The 23,798-nt window shown below is 35.8% G+C and overlaps 1 long non-coding RNA gene across 5 annotated transcripts in view; it reads right to left on the bottom strand.

The window, feature by feature from the left end:
* Positions 1–14,938: 14,938 nt before the first annotated feature.
* Positions 14,939–23,798, bottom strand: part of LOC116653488 — a 53,621-nt gene continuing 44,761 nt past the window's right edge. For all 5 annotated transcript variants that reach the window (XR_004307401.1, XR_004307403.1, XR_004307402.1 and 2 more), the window contains one exon: positions 14,939–19,661. This is a non-coding gene — a long non-coding RNA (uncharacterized LOC116653488). The remainder of the gene's footprint in view (positions 19,662–23,798) is intronic.

Here is a 23,798-nt window from a genome sequence, read left to right as displayed (position 1 = left end):
AAAGTATTACTCTCATGTCTAAGGCACTCACTGGGGATTGTAACAAGCATATATTTCACTGCATCTTCTTTAAGAGAGGATTCAAAACTAGTGTCTCCTCTTCCCTCCTTACTTAATTTCTTCTTCCTTTCTGTCCTCCTGCCCTGATAACTACAACCATTTGAATACAGCTCTATACAGAGGGATGGACAACAGTGTCTGAATATTTTGAAGCAGTAACAAGGACTGTTTCCAGACAAGTACAGACAAGTACTGCAGCCAGTAGGTTTGTACTGCAGTCATCATTTCATCTATAAGTAGCTAAACTTTTAAATCATTAATACAGTCCTTATTTATTTATTTATTTATTTTAAAGTTACTGAGCTAAAGCCCTTCAAGTGAGAATTCAGGTATTAGGGTCCCAAGAGGACAAATCCTCCCCACAGCCTTGAGTAAAGACTCTAAAAGGCTGAATTTAATATTACTCTCTTCATTATTCACTATTGATGATCTGTAGGAAGCTATATAAAGAGTGTCTATGCATACTGAGTGGAGTCCTGCATATTTAGAAAGGATCCTAGGCAGGTGCTTCCACTAGGATCGTGAACAGATGGAATACTAACTCCCCCTATGTGCAAGATAGGAAGCAAGGTTTTCTGACTGTCCTGCATTAGAAGCCCAAAACATAGGCTCTGATGAGGTCCCTGGATCTGGTTCTTATACAGCAACTAAATTGCTAGTCACAAGCTCAGATGGGACTAAGAGGGCTTGGCTCTCTTTAACATCTTACCTATAATTCAGTTTTGCTACTATATGCAAAGTCAAGCTAGTTGCAAAATAGTAAGAAACTAAGGCTGATAAGTAAAAACAAGAAACAGGAGTAGAAATAAATAAAGTGGAATCTTGTTTTGAACTAGTAAGGAGGATGATACTCCTTTTTTTTTTTTTTTTTTAGATTGCAAAGGAAACTCATTTCAGCTTTGTGAGACTACATTGACTGCTTCAGACACAAAATGAATCAGACCTCTTGTTGAATTCTATCAGTAGTATTTCCACTCTTCCTTCTTTAAGAGAAGGAATTTTAAAAGCCCATTAATGACTAGTGGTTTAAAATAAAGGAGTCATAGAAAAACAGGTGTAAACCCAAAGTGAATTTGTTTGTTCTGACAAGAGCATACTTCCAGTGTAGCCACATTCTAGTATGGGACACTGAACAAAAAGATGTATGACTGCTCAGATGTATAAATAACAAGACAAAGGGTTAAAAAAAGATGCTTTTTTGCACTGTTAATGGTCAGAAATAATTATTTTTATCTAATATTTACTTATCTTTAAAACAAGCAGTTTTTTCTATGTAAATAGAATATTTTGATACTAATACACATTAAAACATTTTCCTTATATTCTGTTCATAATTTCAATAAATCAGATAAAACAAAAAATGCATTACTATTACTATGCTATATCATTCAAGCTACTTCACAAATTCCCTGCTGAACTTCACTTCCAAAAATACTTTCAGAATTCTATCACTTAAAAGAAAGAGGAATCTCCCATGCCATGTTTCTTAAAAGCTGTTCTAAAAAGTTCTCCCATACCATGTAAATTATTTTCTTTCCATAATGGTTTGTTGTATCGTTTGCCAGTACAATGACTAGAAAAGCATTATTAACACTTTGGCTAATTAAGGTTTTAAGAAAACATTGTTTCTGTTGTTCTCATTAACAGACTTTAAAATAAAATGAAACAAAAGAACCCTGCAATTGAGATTTATGAAAATGAAGAAAATTGCTTTTAAATCTCAAGAAATGATTGTAAGTGTTCGTATTCTGATACATTAACAGTTTGTTCCAGTACATTGATATTTTATGTGGAAATCCTACTCTGCAATTAATATGCCTGATACAAATTAAAAATCCGATTATCCATCCTTCTCTGTTGGAATGTAAGACCTTATTATTACTGAAGAACTCAGGATACCAGAACCATTTTTTAAAGTTGAATGCTCAGCACCTTCAATTTGCATACAAACTACTTCACTTCAGACTAGGCAATATATAACTTAAAGTACCATGATACACATAAAAATGTAACAAATGATAATAATAATACCAATGAGTTTTACCTCTAAAGAGATATTTATGTTTTCTAGCATTGCAAATTAAAAATAGCTAGAAACTAAACATTAGTTGGAAATGAAATGCTTGAAAGTCATCATCAACTCCTTGCCAAGTGTAATCCAACTCTAATAAACATATGTGGCTTTGTACATGCAGAATCACAGAATCATAGAACCACTTAATGGCTAAGAATGGAAAGGGATCTTAAAGCTCACCTACGTCCAGCCACCCTTCCATGGATAGGGTTGCCCATCAAGCACTAAATCAAGTTCTAGATCAGGCTGCTCATGGCCCCAACACCTTGAACACCTCCAAGGACAGAGCATCCACAACTGCTCCGAGCAGCCTGTGGCAGTGCTTCACTATTCTCTCATTTAAAAATTTCCCCCCAGCATCTAATCTAAATCTACTCTCTTTTATTTCAAAACCATTCCCCCTTGTCCCATTGCTATCTACCCTTGTAAAAAAATTTATTCCTCTCCTCTCCATAAGCTTCCTTCAAGTACTGGAAGGCTGCAATAAGGCAACCTCTCAGTCTTCTCCAGACTGAACAAGCCCAGTTCAGTCCTTCAGCCTGTCTTCACAGGGGAGCTGCTCCAGCTCTCTCTCATCTTCCTCATGGATCTTCTCTGGACTCACTCCAATAGCTCAACATCTTTCCCGATTTTTGGGGCACCAGACCTTCATGCCGTATTGCAAACAGGGTCTCACAGGGGCAGAGCAGAACAAGACAATCATCTTTCTCACCCTGTTGGCCACCCCTTGTCTGACACAGCCCAGGATATGGTTGGCATTCTGGTCACATGACTGGCTCATATTTTTTCGTGTACAAGGACCATAAATCCTTCTAAGAAGGGTTGCTCTCCCAGTATATGTACATATCTGGCATTGCCCCAATACAAGTGAAATACTTTGCACTTGGCTTTGCTGAAGCTCGTTAGGTTCACACAGGCCCACCTTTTGAGCTAGTTCATGTCTCTGTGTGTGGCATCCCATCCTATTGTCATATCAACCACACCACTCAGTTTGGTGTTATCACAAATTTGCTGAGAGTGTTGTATCAACTAATAATTATGGAAGCATAAATTAAATGTGTCACTCTGTTACTGTCTACTGAAGATATTTTTAGCTGAAGTGATTGTTCAGGCAGACACTGATAACAAAATACCCTTTTCTGATACAGTGTAGAATGCTTATTATGAAAGAGAAAGGTACTGTGCCTGTTAAGGACACAGCTTTCCTACGGATAAAAGCAAGAAAAATTTGTACATTTTGCTGATTTGTCATTTTATTGATCTTCTGAGTTGAGTGCTCTCAAAGGGCTTATCAAAGTAAAAATAGATGGGTAATACTGGAGATGTCATTTCCTGATCCAGTTTTCTGAAAAATTTGTCTTTCATATTGACAATAATATGGAAGAAAATGTTTTTAGGTGACTTTTTAACACTAAATATAGATGTTAGCATAAGATTATTCTTTGATTCAGATAAAAGAAAATAACATTGAAAATTGTATGTTATTTAACTTTCGTCTGAAATTTATTATAGCAGGTTCTGGATGACTTTAAAAACCAAAGCTGCTGTCAGTAACTAAAAATACTTAGATATCTCTTGTATTACCAGGTGTGGGGTTTTTTTTCCCTTCCCTTTCCCATGATTTGGAAGTATGTATTTACCTGGTAATCTAGAGGTATTTATTTCTGGAGGGTCTGAGGAACATTCTCCAATTCCCTCACCAGACTGTTTATTAAAGCAATCTCATACCCACAATAGGATAAGATCTAGGTGCATACTCTCAATTCTGAGAGATGTTCTCTTTTCTACTGTACAATTAACAAATAAACAGAAGCATGACTTGGTTAGGATGGCATTTTATAGGTTTATAGTTAGAAAGATTATTGTGATGAAAACAGATAATCAAAAATGAAATGCTCACCCATGTCCTAGACTTGCAGTAGAAAACTCCAAAGGGAGGGATCTCAGAAAGAAAACCTTTCCTAGAGGCAGTCAGACCTTAAATTGGGTCTAGGAAAGGTGGATCCAGTCTCCAACTCTTCTGGTAACACAAGTGAATTGCCTTCACCTGTGCTCCCATGGCTGACTCAGTCTTTGCCTCAGGTGATCAATCAGGGGCTCAGGCCATGACTCAACAGTTCCTATACATCTACATTAAAAAAATAAATAAATAAAATAAAATACATTGACTATACAGGACACATAGAGTCCTCAGTTTGGATATCATGAAAATAGCACTGTGTCAAATTAGCTCCATAAAATAGTTATTAACATTTCATTAATATTATCTGAAAATCACAAAGCACGTTGCAAACAGGAATAATTTTGCCTGCAAATGTGATAGTAGGAATATTTTTTTAAAACTTAAAGCATATTTAGGGTAGAAAAAGAATCCCTTGAAGTTGTTCACACATGTGCCTCTTACATATACAGGCTAAGGCTATATGCAAGGAACTCCAAGTTCCTCACACTTACCCCTAGCTATTTATGTGAAAGATGATCAGAACTGCAGAGCTTTTCCACAACTTTTGTCCCACACAATATGTACTCTTATTTACCTTTGAAGTCCTGCCTCTCATAAGTTTTTTCAGTAACAGCCTCAGTCTGCTCAAAGGGAAGATATAATGTGAGAGTCAAGTTATAGTATTTGGCCACAGCAATGAGAAAGGTGATACATCAGGTTTCAGTGGATGGGAGTTTGGAAATGGATTTTGATTTTCTAAAAGGTTTCCTTTTGATATTTGCAAGTTGTGAGATTTCCCGTGGAAAAAAAAAAACAAAAACAAAAAAAAAAAACAAAAAACAAAAAACTCTTCTATTGGAGCTGTGATAACAGCAAACGAATCCCCAGAAGATGATATTAAATTAAGGAATTAATTGTTTATCACATTGATTTGTAATGCACCTCCACCTGCTCACTGTGTTCACATCCACTGTGCAGTCTCCATAAATGTTCAGTAATTATCAGTGAATGTCAGTAGGAACAGCTTTGCTTCATTCTCACTTCCATGTCAGATGCCATTCTGTCAGACTGCCCATTTGCTGTCATCTGTCACATGGTAAAAACATCTAATGGAATACTGGTAGGGTGCTTCCACCTCCATCAATATTCACTTTTGACTTTGTGGGCCAACACAATAAAATAAGAGGCATCACTTCTATATATTCTCTTTTATCAAGGAAAGAATAAAGTTACATCAAAATAATCACTTCCGTTATAGCTATACAGGTGTCAATTATTACTATCATCATCATCACTATCATCATCATCATCATTATTATTATAGTTAATGTGCAAATCCAGAGGAAAAAAAAGATTGAAAATATCAGTTATTTTATTCCATTTATTTTATTGCAAAAAAAAATTAAGCATGTGTCTAGCTACAATTATAGGACCCAAAGGCAAGGTTAAGACATAATGGGTCAAATGTTTGCCTGACCAGTTTATTATGAATCCTAGTCAATCAGGGAGATGGAGAAGGGAAGATATGCGATAGAAAAGAGATAGGAAACAAAAGCAAGAAGTCTTTGTGGAGAGCAAGAGAGGTTTCCAGTGTAGCTCATAGTTTTCCATTGATCCAAAGAACTCATCCAGTCACCACAGGGGGTGAGAGAGAGCCAGGATGTCACCCAGCAAGCAGGCCCCAGGGGGTTCTTCCCTAAGAAGGTTTTTTCTCTTAGGGAATTCCTCTGCCAGAGTGGTTTCTTTTCCTGGGGACTTTTCCTCCAGAGGTTTCTTTTCTTTGGGAGTTCCTCTCCTCAGTGTACTTAGTCTAGTGGGGACCTTTTATCCCCTACTTTTCAGTTTCTTTTTTTTTTTCTTTTCTGTCTTAGTGTGACACACTTGGATGCACAGATAAGCGAGCAGGGCATGGTGCCTTCGTTGCCATGCACAAGCGTTATTGTCTTTTGCAGAGGTCAGCTCCTTCAAGCCACACTCCAAAAAAAGACTGCTTGTTGCTTGTTCTCCCCCCACACCCCCTTCAGCTTATCTTTACAATCATAACTAGAAATATTGCGGCATGGTGACACCCACCACTTGCACCCCTATATAATTTGCAGTTGTCAGTTAGAATCTTATCACCTCCCAAAGTGAGCTTTGAGACACGAAAAAAAAAAAAAAAAAAGTTCAGAAGACAGTCTTTTACAGCAAGTTGTTTTGGTTTTTGTGTTTTTGTGTTTGTTTTGTTTGTTTGTTTGTTTTCCCTCATCATCATAGTGTCATCAAACTAGCACCCTTTCATGTCCTCAACTCCCTTCAACAACAACAGGAGCAAAAATCACCTTTGTTGCTACTTACCTTGCAGGACTTTCTTTCCCTTTTTCATGCTGTTCAGTACTGCTGAAAAAGAAAGGAAAAATGTTTTGGACACAGAGCATAGTCTAATGAATAGCATTAGTACTCATTGTGTATATTTCTACAGAATGCATTCTGAGGTAGAATATGAGAATAAACTGCTGCTTTTTCCTTCATACTGTAGCCACAAGTTTACATGAAAATGAATCAAATCAAAAATCTCCAACAACCTACTGTACAGAACATAAATAATATTTTGAAGATATTTAGCTTATCCTCACTTCCAACTCAGTTTCTAGAGAATATCTCAAGTAGTGTATCTTTTCAGAAAGATCTCAGTGAATACAATATAATTTAAAGAGTTAGCAAGCAGACAAATGGTGTTACAACACTTTGTCAATCTTCAAAGTTCAATCTGTTGCTGCATTCTTAAAGACTTCTGGCTGGAAATCCTCAACAGAAGATGTACCTCAGCGGAAATGTTTTGTGTTACTAATTCCTTAGCTTGTCATTTCAGTGAGCAGCCAGCACAGCAGCTTCCCGCACCTTCCCAGATTTGTACTGGAGTGCTGGATACCACACTGCTCATACTGTGATTTTAGATTTTGCCACTGCTGTGGGAAATCAATACCTCCTACACCACATACCCTGAAAACTTCTTTAAAGTCAGAAAAACACTTAGGTGCAAGAAAATAAATAATCTATAGCAATACATCTATTCAATTTAGAGATACTATGTTTCAGTCTGTAATTGAGAACTCCAGCAGATTTTCATTTCTGATTCATGCAGAAAAAACAGTTGGGATACTGCACAAGAACACGACTGAAAAGCCCTCCTTCACAGACTGCTCTCTGAAAAGTTTCCCCTTTCTGGGTTTACATGTAGCTTTCAGAACCCAGAAATTTTCTGAGACCTGACTGCTGCCTTCATATGCTACAGAACTGGCCCTTAAACAGAACGTTCAAAGCACTGTTCCAGTACTTACCTATAAACAAATAATGCATCCTTCCTTGCTTGATTTCTTTGTACACTGTAATCAAAATTTATTATAAACATAAGGAGAAATAACATCATCTCACAGGAGCAATGTTGTTCTTGCCTAGATTCTGATAATAATAAAACATCACAAGAACAAAAATAAACTTTGAGCTTATAATGACTGGGAAGTGACTTTGAAAGGCAATTTTACAGTCACACAGAAAAAGGTGCAAAAATACTACATAAATTGTCAATTACTATGAATGTTTTAAGAAAATATTTTATAACTCTCAATATTGAGTTCAACAGAAATTATTTTCTTGCTTCGTAGGAGCTGGAATAATGTCAGAAATCACATTGTTTAAAGAATAGTTAATGCCAATCTAAAAACAATCTTCCTTTCTAACTGATAGCCACTTCCTGATGCTGTCCATCTAGTAAGTGCACTTATTATTACACTGTTCAGTGATTTCTTTTGACATGTAGATATTATTGGAAAGTATTACTATCCCAAACTTAAAATGGAAAACTCCACTCCAGAAGTTCTCCTCATGAGGACATGCTCATGACTGAGAAATATCTAACAGGTACAATTCCCTTGAATTCAGGAAAATACAAATCAAGTTGTGAAGAAATTTTAGATGTTAAAATATATATTCTTCTCCCCCATTAAATGACTTTGTTGAAAAATACATTATTGTTGGATTCTAGAGTTCGGCACCACATTGAATACTACCATTGCTTACATCTTGGCAGTAATTGCTGTTCTTCTGAGTGATATCAGCCTGTCACAGGCAGATTAGCTGGAGAAATAAAGTGATCTGCACACTGTAAGACAGACAGCCATGTACTTAATGTCTAAACATCCACTCTGGTGGCAATGGGCTGATATTATTTGGAATGGCTGTGACAGCTGACAGAACAGAACCTATGAAATTTTCTTCACACTAAATAAATTCACTAAGAATGAGACTGAAAACTAGAAGTATTTGGTAAAAATGAAGATAAAACTTGGGGAAAAAAAAGATGTATTTTTAAATTAGAATTTTATATGCAGAGTGGCTCCTTTTGAAAATAACTGCATCCTATTTATAATTATAAATAAGGATGTTGTAAAGGGAAGGCTCATGATTTATTCTCCTCATACCAGAAACGGACTCTTAGTCCTAGTCTGGAATAGAACCTAGGTCTATTCATCTACTACAAGACTTTATATCTATGGTTCCAAGCAAAACCATCTCCTTTAAATGAAGGAAAAAATCATAATTAGCATAAACTCAAAAGTTTGTTGAACCTAAGGAAGTTCAACAAAGTAAAGTGCAAGGTTTTGCACATGGATCAAGGTAATTCCACATATGTGTATAGAATCGGAGAAGAAATTGAGAGTAGCCCTGCTCAGAAGGACTTAGGGGTCCTGACAGATGAAAAACTGAACAGCGGTGTTCACTTGCAGTCAGGTAGGCCAACTGTATCCTGGATTGCATCAGAAAGGTGGCTGACAGGGTAAGGAAGGATATTGTCCAGCTCTACTCTGCCTTGGTGAGGCCCTACCTGGAGTATTGCATCCAGGTCTGGGACCCCCAGAGCAGAAAAGATGTTGAGCTTTTGGAGTGGGACAGTGAAGATAAGAGGGCTGGAGCAGATCTCCTATGTCTCCTATGATGACAGGCTGAAGGAGCTGAAGATGCTGCGCTTGGCCATCCCAGAGTAGAGAAGGTTGTGGTGATAACTAACTATGGCCTTCCAGTATTTAAAGGGAGATTATAAACAGGAGGGAAATAAACTTTTTACATGGCTAGATAGCAATAAGGCAACTATCTAACTAAAGGAGGAAAGATTTAAATTCAATGTTGGGGGAAGTATTTCACTGAGAATGGTGAGGCACTGACATGGGCTGCCCAGAGAGGATGTGGTCGCCCATTCCTGGAGCTGTTCAAAGCCAGGTTGGATGGCAGCATGTGCAGCCTAATCTGGTACTTGATGTAGTTGTTGGAAACCTGCCTGTGGCACAGGGTTTGGAACGTGATGATCCTCAATGTCCCTTCCAAACCATTCTATGATTCATTGATAGTGTGGTTTATATTAAGAATTCATAAGTTTTAAAACCCCAAGCAAATCCCAACATTTGGTGTGGAGGGGAATTGGGGACTGGAATGTAAGTTATTTAACTGTGTATAGTAAACTGTTTTAGATTTCTTATTTCTGAATTTACACCATTTTTGTTTATTGGATGAATTGGTGTTCTCATTCCTGCACTCCTTTTCATATATGTAGATCCTGAGATCTATAAAATTCAGCAAAAGAAATAACTTCAGGCCAGATATATTATTTCAGCTGTGCAGTTCTTAGGCATCTGTCAATCACAGAGGAAGCTGTGAAGAAACAATAATTATAAAGAATGGCTCTGAGCCAAGACATAGAAACCACTGGTGTCATTTTTTTTATATGAAGGTTTTTAACATTGGTAATATGCAGTTAGTAATGAAATGTGGACTGCCTATTGGGCAAAATATCTTTTATCTGTAAAAGAAAGCTTTATTAATAATTGAGTAGTATTTTTTTAAAATTATTTCTGTGTGTAACATATGTTTTTACAAATGTATATAAAATCTGTATAAAGATAGTTTGCATCTATGGACTTCAAAGAGTCAAAAAAAGTTATGTCCCACTTCCTGTAGAAAGTGTTCTACATATCAATAGACTATTCTTCCAGTTTCAATAAAGGAAATAAAACATTTAGATTCTAGCTGCCAATGGCAGGACAATTCAAAGACCAGGACAGTGGCTTTCAAGAGAAATATCAATTTCTCTGCCTTAACAAATAACTATTACACAGATAGCCACAGATTTCCAGTAGCTAATTGTTTGTTTCTTCAGTCTTTCTATCTGCCCATATTTCCTCTCCCTTTCAGAATAATTTTACAGAAGAGTGTAATTCCTAAAAATTCCCTGAAGACTTGAGAGAACTGAAAAAGAAAAGCTGTTGAAGCACTGTGTACAAGGCATACATTTCACTACTCAGATGCAAGCATCTCTGAAACACTACTCATTCGTCTCAGTGATTGCCATGTGTTCTTTATTTTGTTGAATGGGATGAAATAAACATCAGTCCAAACACTCCTTAAACTGGGACTGTGTAGAATCTAATGCTAAACCAGTCTGATAATTGAAAATTCACGTTTCACTTCACTGTGTTTGTAGATGAATTATCTCTGTTGGTCAAACTGTCCTTACATTTCTTATCTGAACTATCTAGACCACTGTAAAGTAGGATCAATAATTTTAAACACTGCATTTGTGCTGCTCGTGGTTGATTTCTTTTGGTTTTATTGGGCAGTGCTATTACAGATCTTCATCTGTGTTTAATTTCTTCATATATGACACCATCCTGGTCCTCCTCATACTGTGTAGTCTCCCACAGATGGTACACAAAGGCATACATAAAAGGATTACAACTGTGAAAGCTTCACTGAATGAGAATAAGCATAGTCTTCTGATCAAAGCTAAAGGAAGATAATTTTGCATGCTTTTTCTAGATTGTTGGATTCTTATAATTCTTCCAGGCCATCTCTGATTTACAGATATGTTGAAAGCTTTGTACTGGATAAGGTTGTTCTATTAGCTATTTTTTTCATGCTACCATCCCCCTGACAACTAGCAGCCTCTCTATTTCATGTGGATTGTGTGCCAGCTGTTGTTTTCACTCAGATCCCCATTACATAAACTCTGCTTTATTAACAAGACCATATTACTCCCAATGTTAAAAATAAAAATAAAAGAAAAAATAATTAAAAAAAAAAACAACCAAGATACAATTTTTCCCTTGCATAGTTCATTAGGATTGGTTTTGTTTTGTATTTAACTTAATTTACAGAATTTTGAATGCTTTCTGCATAGCCACAACATAATTACTAATAAATACGTAAATACACAGCAACATACATATATAGACAGTTAATCAAAGTTTTGAATTATTTACATCAGATATATTTCTTCATAGCTCAAAGAATGTTAAGTCAAAGTCATCAGTATGGGTGAACAAATCCATGCCTTGAATCTTATGTTTTGTCTGATACTCCAAGGTGGATATGCAGAAGATCATTATGTATTCTCCACCATAGGTCAGTTGCTTAGCTACCAGAGAAGTAGAGAACTACTAATTGAAAGTATTCGGTATTGCTGGCAACATTTGCTGCAGGACAGTGGTCTTGAAAACAGTCAGACATAAATGTTGCAGGAGGATGGATGAAAGAAAAGCTGTTCAACACCAAGTACTTGCTAAAGCACCAAGTGTCTTTCTTTGGTACTACAGTGTTTGATTCTCATCAGTAAAATTGCATTTATTGTGATAATCAGTCATTAAAATACATTGTAATGAATTTTGTAGTTTTTGCAATTATTACCAGCAAGTTAAAACCCTGTGTTCATGTTTTAAATATAATTATTCTTCAAAGTGCTGGAGTAAATTCATATTTATATATCTCCAGCTCATTACCAAATATTTTCAGGAATCTCTAGCTGATAGGTACTGTTATTTAGAGGAAGGGATGAAAAAAATGGGCCAGTCATAATATTATCTTCTCATGAGATCCCTAAAGCATTTTGTTCACATTTAAACCTGAAACTCAAAAGAATAAAGGTTTGGGGTTTTTTTGTTTGTTTGTTTTTATCTCTGAGAATAATTGAATATAAATTTGAGGGCCATCTTGTAGATCTTGGAGATCATTCTAATTCAATCTACAAGTTTGCAATATTTATCCAATTCCTAAAGAATTTAAAATTTAAGATAAACTCTTAGAGATTCTGGAATTATTTGCTATGAAACACTTGCTTCTTGTATAGTTTTTTAAAAAATACAGTATTATACTGCCCAGCAAATTCTCATTATTTAAGATTAACTGTTCACATACCAGGAAGCTTGGATGAATTTCAAATTCTACAAACAAGGATGAGAGTCCTCAATCTGTGCTCAGTGCTGGGACCACTTTTGTCTGACATCTTCATTGATGATCTTGATGAGAGGATGGAGTACACCTTCAGTAAGTTTGCAGATGACACCAAGTTGGGAGGGAGTGTTGATCTTCTGGAGGGCACTACAGAGGGACCTGGACAGACTGGATTGATAGGCCAGAGTTAACAGCATGAGTTTCAACAGGGCCAAGTGTCAGGTCCTGCATTTTGGTCACAACAATTCCAGGCTACCCTTCAGGCTTGGGGAGGACTGGCTGGGAAGCTGCCTGATGGAAAGGGACCTTGGTGTGCTGTTGGACAGTAGGCTGAATATGAGCCAGCAGTGCGCCCAGGTGGCCAAGAAGGCCAAACACATCCTGGCTTGTATCAGGAATGGTGTGGTAAGCAGGACTATGGAAGTCATCCTGCCCTTGTACTCAGCATTGGTGAGGCCTCAGCTCAAGTACTGTATTCAGTTTTGGGCCTCAGTACAAAAAAGGACATGGAGGTACTGGAGCAGGTCCAGAGAAGGGCAACGAGGCTTGTGAAGGGCTTGGAAAATCAGCCCTATCAGGAGAGGCTGAGGGAGCTGGGGCTGTTTAGTTCAGGGAAAAAGAGGTTGAGGGGAGACCTTATTGCTCTCTTCCAGCATCTGAAAGATGCTTACAGCGAGAGTGGGGCAAGTCTCTTCTCACTGGCAACAGGTGACAGGACGAGGGAAAATGGTCTCAAGTTTCGCCAAGTTAAGTTTAGGTTGGACATTAGGAAACACGTCTTTACAGAAAGGGCAGTTAAACACTGGAATAGTCTCCTCAGGAAGGTGGTTGAATCACTGTCCCTGGATGTGCTTAAGAGCCGTTTGGACATGGTGCTCAGAGATATGATTTAGCAGAGGATTGTTAGTTAGGGTACTATGGTTAGGCTGCAGTTGGACTTGATGATCTTTAAGGTCTTTTCCTACCTGAGTAATTCTATGAGTCTACAAATCTGCGTAAATAAAATAGATTAAAGTGACAAAGTTAATTTGAGTCGTTATTTTTATCCAATTATTCTTTCGTATCCATGGTATGTGATTGAATCAGGTATAGCACTGACTCCAACAATATATACTGTAATGCAGTAAATCCCTTTTTCTATTTTCATCATTCATTGTAAGATTGCACAAAATACCATCTGAAGTGGAGAGAGATTTTAAGAGTCTCCTTACTTCTAACATGTGAATTCAACTTATTCTTAAATTTCCTCAGATGAAGGAATTTTTCTCTTTCTGTAAAATTGTTATAGTTCTAGAAATGCTAAAGCATCACTAGTCTGAGCTGACAGACGACATCCCAAAGCCCAAGAACACTGGCAATGTCTCTGCTTGCTTGGCATCTCGTGGGACGCAGTCTCCATTGTATTTAAGCATAAATGTTCTCTTAGCTCTCCTACTCCATTTTACTTCTTCAACTCCAGTTATTTCAACTCCTTTGAGAGATTAGATTTAACTTCATAGATGTAACTGGAAATGTTAATCTTGTAACTCTTCTAATAGTAAAATTCTATTGCCTATTTTAACATGGCTTGTATTTGGTACAGATTCAGAAATCCTTGGATGGACTCTGCTTCCTTTAGAACAGAAAGAAGGATAGAAAGTATTTGTTACTGTTGCCTGCCTTCTGCTAGTTTCCTGTTAGTCACCCCTACCAGAACACTACTCCTTTGCAACTTCCCTTGCACGAAAGTGGGAGGAGAAGAGAGGAATTACAGAATCACAGAATTGTAGGGGCTGGAAGGGACCTCTGGAGATCTAGTCCAATACCTCTGCCAAAGCAGGCTCCCTTGGCCAGGTTGCACTGGTAGATGTTCAGATGGGTCTTGAATATCTCCAGAGAAGGAGACTCCACAAGCACCCCCAGGCAGCCTGTTCCAGCGCTCTTTCTGGAAGGCTCTGAAGGAATCATCCTGCCTGTCATTGTCACTACTCATGATCAAGAAGCTGTGCCTTGCTATGCCAATCGTATTCCAGACTGCATTTGTCAAACAAGACAACACTAAAAGAGCTGGTACTTGTTCACATAGAGATGAGAGTAGTCAAGGGAACTTAATGATGTGTGTAAATACCCAGTGGGAGGGAATAAGACAGATATGTACTCTATGATATCTAGTGAAAATAAATAATGGGCACAAAGTGAAATACAAATAATTAAATGTAAACATTAAAAAGTGTGATAAAAAGTGTGATCACTGTTAGATAATAAAACACTGGAACAGGTTGGAGACAGTCAGAGCTTGAATAATCTTCTTTTGTTGATCTTACTTTGGGCAAAGGGTTCGGACAAAATGACTTGTAGATGATCCTTCCAACCTTGAATATTTTGTAATTCCATGGTGCAGTATCTTTGGATCTAGAGACAGCTGCATTGCTGATATTTAATAATAAAACTCTGACCATAAGCTTGAAATGAATTTTCCCCCTTTATATTTTATTTTTTTAGGTTTTACAGTGGGGAAAAAACAAACAAACAAACAAACAACAACAAAACCACCAAAACAGATATTGTAAAATAAATGGTTTTCAGTGTTCTGCTTCCAAGGAATTCACAGACTTTTTCACTTTTTACCTTACTCATTCTATTCATATCCTTTTTTATTTCCTGTTTTTTTCCTTTGAAATATTCTCACCATTTTCCTATTTATTTTTCGTTTTGATTTTTGACCTAATTTTTCATTACTTTACAGACTGCAAGGATATTGAAGAAATCTGACACCACAGTAAAATCTCTCCCTCTCACTTGTAGGTTCTCCTCTCTAAACTATAAATGAATTTCCTTTAACCCAGTAGATACTCTGATCATCAAAAGCTAACAAAATTCCTCTCACCTTCCTAATACCACTTTTTATGCAACCCTACTTAAAATTCTGGGTTTCCTTTGTTTCGTACACTGAAATGAGGCCTTTAGCTTTATGTAAGAAGAGGTTTTAAGGCAACAGAATAATATACGCGGATATTCAGAAAAACAATAATCCTATCTGATCTCTTATTTTAAGTCAACCAAGATACCAACTTCCTGAATTTTGACTTACATTTAAGTGTATATCCTTTATCTTAAAAATCTAACTGTTTATTTTCTTTTCCATATGGATTCAGCTTATGCTCAATTTGTATGCAAAGCAAATAATTTGCTTATACTTGTAAACGATATGCATTATCAGAACACAACACCTGCAGGACAAAAGAGAGGTTAATTTCATTGTTGCTGTGAAGCAAAGGAGATCATTATAGAGCCTGCAGTGACCAAGCTGTGTGAAATAGCTGCATTAGTCATTAACTTTCCAGCACTAAATTTCATATCAGACTCAATTAACTACTACATAGCTTTTAATGACAATATTTTTCAGATGCAGCTATTGTTTACTAAGATTTCCCACCATCAGCCATCTTTTGTTGTTTTGCTGTTACTTTTTTGGTTAATGTTCAGGTCTTGAGTCTCTCCAAAGAAAAGGGTGCAATGAAAATCACATTTACTGAAAGTACTTATTGAATTATGTTCCTAAATTTGAAAGTATTTAAATTGCACTTTGCAATAAGAGGCAATGAGACAATAGAAGATGAATGTCATCTCTGTATTATATCCACAGAACAAATTGGAGCTGTCACAAAACTTTCACATATGTGACCAGAACAATTCAGTTGTTTAAGACCTTCATCATTAAAGCCCATTAAATAAATATTGTCCTTCTAAGTCATTATTTTCTTATCATACTGAAAGTCAAAGTGTCACAAAGTAAATATAAACATTAAATAATTTATGTAAGTAATTAACATAACATGCACTTATAAGTAGCAGCTGGATTGAGAGATCAGATTGCCCTCAACCTGCAGCAAAATATTCTGGTCTTTAGTTTCTCTGGTGTCCACTTACATTTTGGCCCCCTTTGAGGGATGGGAGACACACCAGACAGATCATATCATCTGTACCTTTTCCTTATTTATTTGTTTGGTTCATTTGACAGTTGATATTTCTTTTGTCTGTGCTATGGGAAAAATGCAAATGGAAGTGGATAGCTTTTAAATTAGAGATATATTTCAGTTTTGAAATATACCCAGGCACTCACGGCTTACCAACAAGAAAATCTGGTTTTGAAAATCATTGTGAAATCACTGCTCCTTAATCTGGAGAGAACTGCAAATTTTATGTTTAATGTCTATATTTATCCTTAGATTGTGTTTTATTTCAAGGCCTCGAAAGCCTGAGGCTGTACTACAATGAACTACAAAACTGTAGTGAAGTTTGTGGAAAAATAACTAATGGAGGTATCCACAGAAAAGAAGACTTCTCAAAAAGAAGGGTAAAAAGTAGTATTAAGAAATGATAAAAAGGTTTCTTTTTCTAATACAAAATAAAACCTGCTAATGTAGCACAGCATGGTTTTTTCCTGCTTCTGTGACTTTTTTTCCCAGCTTCCCATCTCTCTTGCTCAAGCTCATCTCCAGCTGCACACTTCAATCATCTGCTGTGCTTCACTGTTCTCTTGGATATATGATTAGGACTATAGGAAAGAATCGTTAAGTGGTGAGTAGGCTTTATTCTGTTTTGGGAATGGCAAAAAATAAAACAAAACCAAAAAAGAAAACAAACACACAAACAAACAAACAAAACCAACAGTCAGATACTATTTAGAACAAAAGATCTATCTGTCATGAATTATTGATAACAACTACCATCAGCAGGTTTTGTATTATTTGTAGAGATCATGCCATGGTGAGAATGCTGAAGTAGGATCTGTACATACCATCTCACAGACCTTATAGGGGTCATTCTGTTTCTTTTTTGTTGTTCTAGAGCAAGTGGAGATAACTTCTTTATTTATACATTTGGGTGTTTTATTCACGCAGTATTCACAGCCGGATAGCATTTCATCCTGTTTTGATTAGAAAACCTAGAGGAGCAATATCTAAATGGTAAGGAAAATCAAAAAGAAGAATCTATGTTTAGTACAAACTTCCAATAAGGAGTAAGATTACTGCCAAGAGCAATATTATTCCAAAAGAGCATATTTATGATCTCCACTGAGGTTCTGTTTAGTTATATGATGTGACAGAGAGATGATGCATTGCATCTCATGCTGAATCCTCATGTTATAAAAATGTAATGAGGGAGCCCTAGCTATTTGTTCCTGAAAGCAAAAGCCACTTTAGCATAGGGCTGCTTTCACTCACCCACCTACAATGTAACAGAAGAGAGAGATCAATACAGAGCACAATAAACAAGCACAGGTGAACAAGAAAAAGGAATACACTCCCTTCAAAGAATACCAACAGGGGGGTGTATATCCATGTCTGTGATTATTTTTCATTCTAAAATTCCCACTTTAGACAAAGAGATATGGTTTTCAGTTAGATCACTGTCAAAGAAAAATGTGCAGTTTAGAGAAATTATTCAATTGGTCAGATGAGCAAAGTATCTCAGAAAAATGCTGTGCATTTGAAAATTTGTTCAATGAAAATTATTAGCAGAATTTTGCTTCTTCACCTCATCTTGCACACATAAAATAATTCTACTTATTGAAATAAACTAATTTTATCTGTCTTTCAAATTGCATGGTGGAATAAAACTCCTCAGGTAAACTTCATTTAAAATGTGAGTTTCTTTTCCCACTGTTCACACCATACCCCTAGTATTATTTGCAGTGTAATGGTACAGAGTATTTCTCACATTCCTTTGGGTAGAATCTTTTATTACTAAAGGGAATAAGAAGTACTAATATAGCAAATATATCTTATGTGTGAAAACTTTGTTGTCCAGCCAAAAATGTTATAATCTTGTCAAGTTCTCAGAGGGAGATCTCCAAGGTTATACAACTTTAATGTAAATTTAAAACATAATTTTGTGCAGGTTTACACAGTTTTAATTTGAAGAGTGTCCTTGGGAGTGAAAGGCCATTAAATTTCCTAGTGATCCATGAAGAAAATTCCAAAATGTACTGTGTGTAAAATGAAATTTTTTCTGTATTTGCATGTTTAATTCATTTCTGCTGAAGACTATTATTAAAGATCTTTGGACTATGATTCCTCTTTCCAATTAACCAGTTGAACTTTTCAGTACTGACAGCCATAGATTTACTGTGAGACCTCTCCTCCTTCTAGCTAAATGTGCAATAAATATCTCCCTCAATGAGTTAAATTTCTTCCCATCCAAATAAAAATGCAGTCATACACTGTTTATGTGCACACCTGCAAGAAAGATAATAATGTCGAGTATTTCATGTAGCTTTCAAGTTTTTGGTTTTTTTTAAGTGAAATTGGTTAGTAAATTAATTGAAAATGTTTCATTACAAAGAGGTTGCAACATCATAATGTATAATGTTCTCTCAGCTTGAGATTTGACCTATTGTATGAATTTATACATCTTAAGATGTATTTCTCTATTTCATGTGGACACAATTCTCTAATTTTGACTCTCTTCATCAGTTTTGCCGAGGAACTTTCAGCCTCACACTCACATATGCTGTTTCTGGACATAATGTACATAACTGTTTATTGAACTTGGACAAATAATAATCCCACTCTTAGTCATATTTTAACCACACGTATACAAACAGGGATACACATAAGGAAAAAAAAAACTCTGAATGATTGTGGGAATACAAAGCTGCTTATGGAGATGAAAAGTTAAGGGACTGTTGACAAAATCCCAGGGCAGATTCACTCCAATTTCATACAAATGTTTACAAACACCATCATTTCCATGGCTGATGACCACTGAAGCCCTACAAAGGATTGCAGTGCTGTAGTAGAGAAGCTGAGGAACAGTATTTTGAAGAAAAAAGTAATTTAAAAACAAAAACAAAAAACAGTAAAGCCTGCAGTTCTACAGTTAAGAGAGGTGGGAACATATGGGAAGATCAAAGCAAAATAGTATTATTTTAGAAAGAGCTGTAATGCATATCAGTTTGGCACTTTCTGGTACAAAGCATGGACCAGGAATAAATTATGCTAAGTTTTGCAGAAAAACAGAAAAAAAAGTAAATGTCTCTGAAATTAAGAAACCACAGTAGGCAACAGGGAAAAAAATTCTAAAGTAGGCAGTTCTACCTCTGATAGGTTCCCTGATGTAGTTCAGTAAGCACCAGCTCAAACATATCTGCTAGCCCAAGGGAGGAAACAAAGCAGAGTAAGAATAAGCTGTCAGGTAAAGAAGGAGGTCAGGACTGCTGCTTATGGCAGCAGTACTAGCTGAAAGTGTACTTGGAACCACAGCTTCAGGTGTTTCAAATATGCATTTTTCTTCATCAAATCCAAATCTTCTTGTTCTAGTCTTGATTAATTCTGATATTCCCTGAGAAAAGATTTCAATATTAATTGTTATTTATGAATGCTTAAAATGTATGAGACAGATGTTCTACTTTCTTGATATGAACAACAAAGTTAATGAAAATAAAACAGGGGTCAGCATTTGAAACAGAGGGATTATTTTTTTATCCATTAAAAAGGAGAGAATATTTAAGAAAAGAACTCTGAATAAAATGATACTTCTCTGTCAACAGTTTTCATAAATAACATTTATCTCTGATGAGCTTCTATCATTGAATGCAGTGAATAATTACCTCTCATGAAGTGCCTTATTTTTAAACATATTGGTGTGATACACTGTACATGTGTAACTGTTAGCAATGAAAGCTAGCTGTGTAAGAGTGAATAATCATTTTTATTTGCACCAGTTACAACTTTTAAAGCAACAATGCTTCCACATAAAAACAAGATTCGATTTATGTTACTGTGAAAGGGAAGACTCAAATTAGTCAACCTGCAGGAAAAGCAACCATTTGGTATACTGCCCTGGGTTCATAATATGACCATTGCACTACAGATTACATTAACTCAGACCTGCAAATCAGTAGATACACAGAAACTATTGCATTTGACCTGTATTGTGCAATGAAGTAGAAGTTGAAATGTCATAAAGACGCAACATGTTATCTAGAATTATTTGCTATCCTGTGACAAGGAGTTATTTACACTGAACAGAAATCATCTACTTTTTTCACACATGTGTGCATCTTAAACTCCAATTAAATACAAATAGCTCCAAATATTTGCCAGGTAAGCAGATTTCATACTCATTGTTCAAGAAGACAATTTGAGGAAATTAATTCCAGATGACTAACTAATTGTTTTCATTGCATTAAATAAGTGGCAATATTAAAAAGAAATAATATTTGCTTAGCTATACATAACTGAAAATCATCTTTTAATATTAGGCTAACCAGGCAGCAGGTTGTGAAGCTTTGTTATAGCTGTCAACAATTTGCTGCATTGCAGGCTAATGGTAGTGGTTTACGAAAGCAGTGTTAATGCTAATGTTCAAAGATTACTTCATTAATCATTACAACCAGGTTCTAAAATAAGACACTAAATGACCACACGGGAATGTTAAAATGTAAAAAAATATTTCCTGATAGTTTTAAACATTAGTTGGTTTCTGCCAGATTTCTACTTCTGCCACTGCAGCAGTATAACAAAATCAGAAAGAGACTTTTCATACAGAAACCACCTCAGAGAATTGCTTATCCAGTTGAACAGGCAAAGTAATGAATTCTATTTCTTCTGTTTTACACATATATACACAAATACTTATATATAAACATACCTATGCATTTTGTTTAATATTCCCAAGAATCTCTGCTGCTTTATGCCTACCTGCACATTGATTTTCAATATTACACATTTGTTTATTTAGATTTGATTAGGAAAAAAGTAACATCAGATTAAAAATAAAGAGTTGCTGAAAAAATGCAAAAAAAGTTATAAACCATCAGATTTTGTTTCTTGACTGAAAAAACCAACCACTTCATTCTCTTGGATGCTGATATTCAGCAAGACATTATCTCTTTCTCATGTGTAGTTTTTTTGGTAACTCTCCAACAGAGAATTAAGATTTCAAGAATAAACATACAGAGAAACAGAGCATAATTTTATGTGTTTAATGTCAACAAGAGTCTTTCTAGTTTCTACAGAGGTTTCTACCTTTCATGTTTTAGAATCTTGATTTCCATATGGATTTCTTCAAAACAGTTTTTCCTCTTTGAGCTTTCAGGATATCTAAATCTAGTCTTTGGAGCCCCAAATGTCCCTGCATTGCACCAAAATTTTCACAAAACCAAAATAATCTTTCAAAAATTTTATTGTTCTAGCATCCTCAGCTGGGTTCTAATGATCCCATAAATTAGCTCAATTACTTTTGCTTTCAACTAGTGCATAATGCCTATTATGTTTACGACACAAACTTGCAATTCACATAAGGTCTTTGTCACTACAATACATATACATTTACTAAAGTGATGGAAAGACAGAAAGGGTGGAAAGGGACTTTGAAGGCAGTTTGTTGCTTGAGTTCATATTCTTGAAGGAACAAGCTGTGATCATTTAAGGAGAAATACAATCCTGAACCATAAATAGAACCTTTCCTATCAGAGATCCCATCATACTTTTATGTACACTGCTGTCATCTGCTTTTGCTAGGAGTGGATGTTATATATGAGAAAAATGATGATTTGCATGATGATGAGAGGATGAATGGGAGGTTGTATATCTCAAGTGTCAGGGAGCATGAAGAAATAAAGAGAGCTGTGTACTTTTGTACTCACATTGAACACTGGAGAACCTTCCTAAACAATCACAGATTCCAGACCTTCTAGCTAGGAAATCCCAGACTGGTTAAGCAAAACACTGTTAGGAAAGATTCCTTCCTTACACTTAACCTGTAGGCTGGTTATCTCTCACTAAAATCTTGAGAAAACCAGAAAAAGAGAAATGAAGCTTTACAGGATTTAAACACCTTTTTCCCCATACATAATCTAAAAACAAGGTGAAGTTCCATACTTTTTTCCTATGAGTCAAGATATGTCCCTGTCTTCTCCCCGTTTTTTTTTAATATAGGATTTTAAGCATGCTAGATTCCTGTATCTTAAATTCTGCCAAAATTTAATAACAGATGGGGCCATTTCATGGCCTTTCTCTGAGCCAATAATTCAAGAATCCCTGATGCACCTGCAGAGATGGGAATCTCTACATCACAAGTTACTGACAAATTTTTTAAAAGAAAACAGAAAAAAAAGAAAGAAAAAAAAGAATTCTGATGCCTGATGCCTAAGCCATAGTTCTGATTTCTTTTCTTGAGCTTTCAACTTCCCAGCAATACTACCTCAAAACATTCAAGCATAATTATTTACCCCACAATTTGTTATACATCTATTTGAAAATTCCAATTATGAAAATAGACATCAAATTCACAAACCACCATTTTCATTTCTTCTTGCAAAAAGGAAAAATGGAAAAACAACAACAACAACACTCCAAGCTTTTAAACAAGATGGATGTCATTTCAGCTAAAACTTCATTTTTGCTTTTCAAACAATCTTAACACATCTTGAATTATACACGCTCACAATCCTAGTAGATAACATAACATTCAGAGAAAAGAACAAACTGAATGGAAAAGAGACTATTTCTCACTTTCTCCAAGGCAGGCAATCAGTCCAGTGAACAATTTACCCTTGGATTAATCAGGAAGTCTGCTCCAAATTTCATTATTTGCATCATTATTGCTCTGCTAAAGTTGAATTAGGTCAGTGTGCTCACAGGGGAATCAGCCCAATCACAGAGGTTAGACATGAAAAAAAGAAAGGAACTAAAAGAAGAAAAGGTACCTTTCAAGGTTATTTTTCAAGGTTATTCCTTTTGATGTTATTTCTTTCAAGTAATACCAACAGTCAGACTTTTAATTTAATGTATGCTAAATTACACACTTCTTTTGTGAAAAACAACACAACATACAGATTCCTTCAGAATATTTTTCTCAGAGCAACAAATATCAGCTGATTACAGTACAATGCTTATGTACTCACTTTCCAATGATTTTAGCTTTTGGCCTTATTCTGATATGTTAATCAGCTTTGATGAGCTCATACCCATTGATGTCAAAGAAACAAGAAATTTAACTGTTGCTTATGTATTTATTCACATACATGTATAAGAGTAGGTAAGTCCTAGGGAAAAATACACAGGGGGGACTTCAGAGCTACTGCATGATCAACTCTTAAAATGATTCTGTAGAATAAACTTCTAACAGACACCCTGTGACAGAGATTCTGATCTGTATCATAAATGACCGCTACCAAATTCTTCAGTGAAAACTGTAAGGAATCAAATTGCAGAACCTGTCATTTACAGCCATTTCTAAATGTGATTTCCAGCCCACTCACGGCTTTCTCTTGTCTTGAATGTTATAACATGATTTAGGGGTGAACATGACTTTCATTTTTAAGTACGCAATTTTCAGATTAAATCTTCCTCATGGAATATTATTTAATTGCATTTATTCTCAAATTACTAATCCAAAGTAGAAAAAGAATTCAAAAAGAGATATTCAAATCACTACACACTTTTCCATTTTGAACTAATGTAATTAAAACAG

The sequence above is a fragment of the Coturnix japonica genome, chromosome 5 (genome assembly GCF_001577835.2).
Source record: "Coturnix japonica isolate 7356 chromosome 5, Coturnix japonica 2.1, whole genome shotgun sequence".
Taxonomy (NCBI): domain Eukaryota; kingdom Metazoa; phylum Chordata; class Aves; order Galliformes; family Phasianidae; genus Coturnix; species Coturnix japonica.
This window is presented reverse-complemented; position numbering and strand designations above follow the sequence as displayed.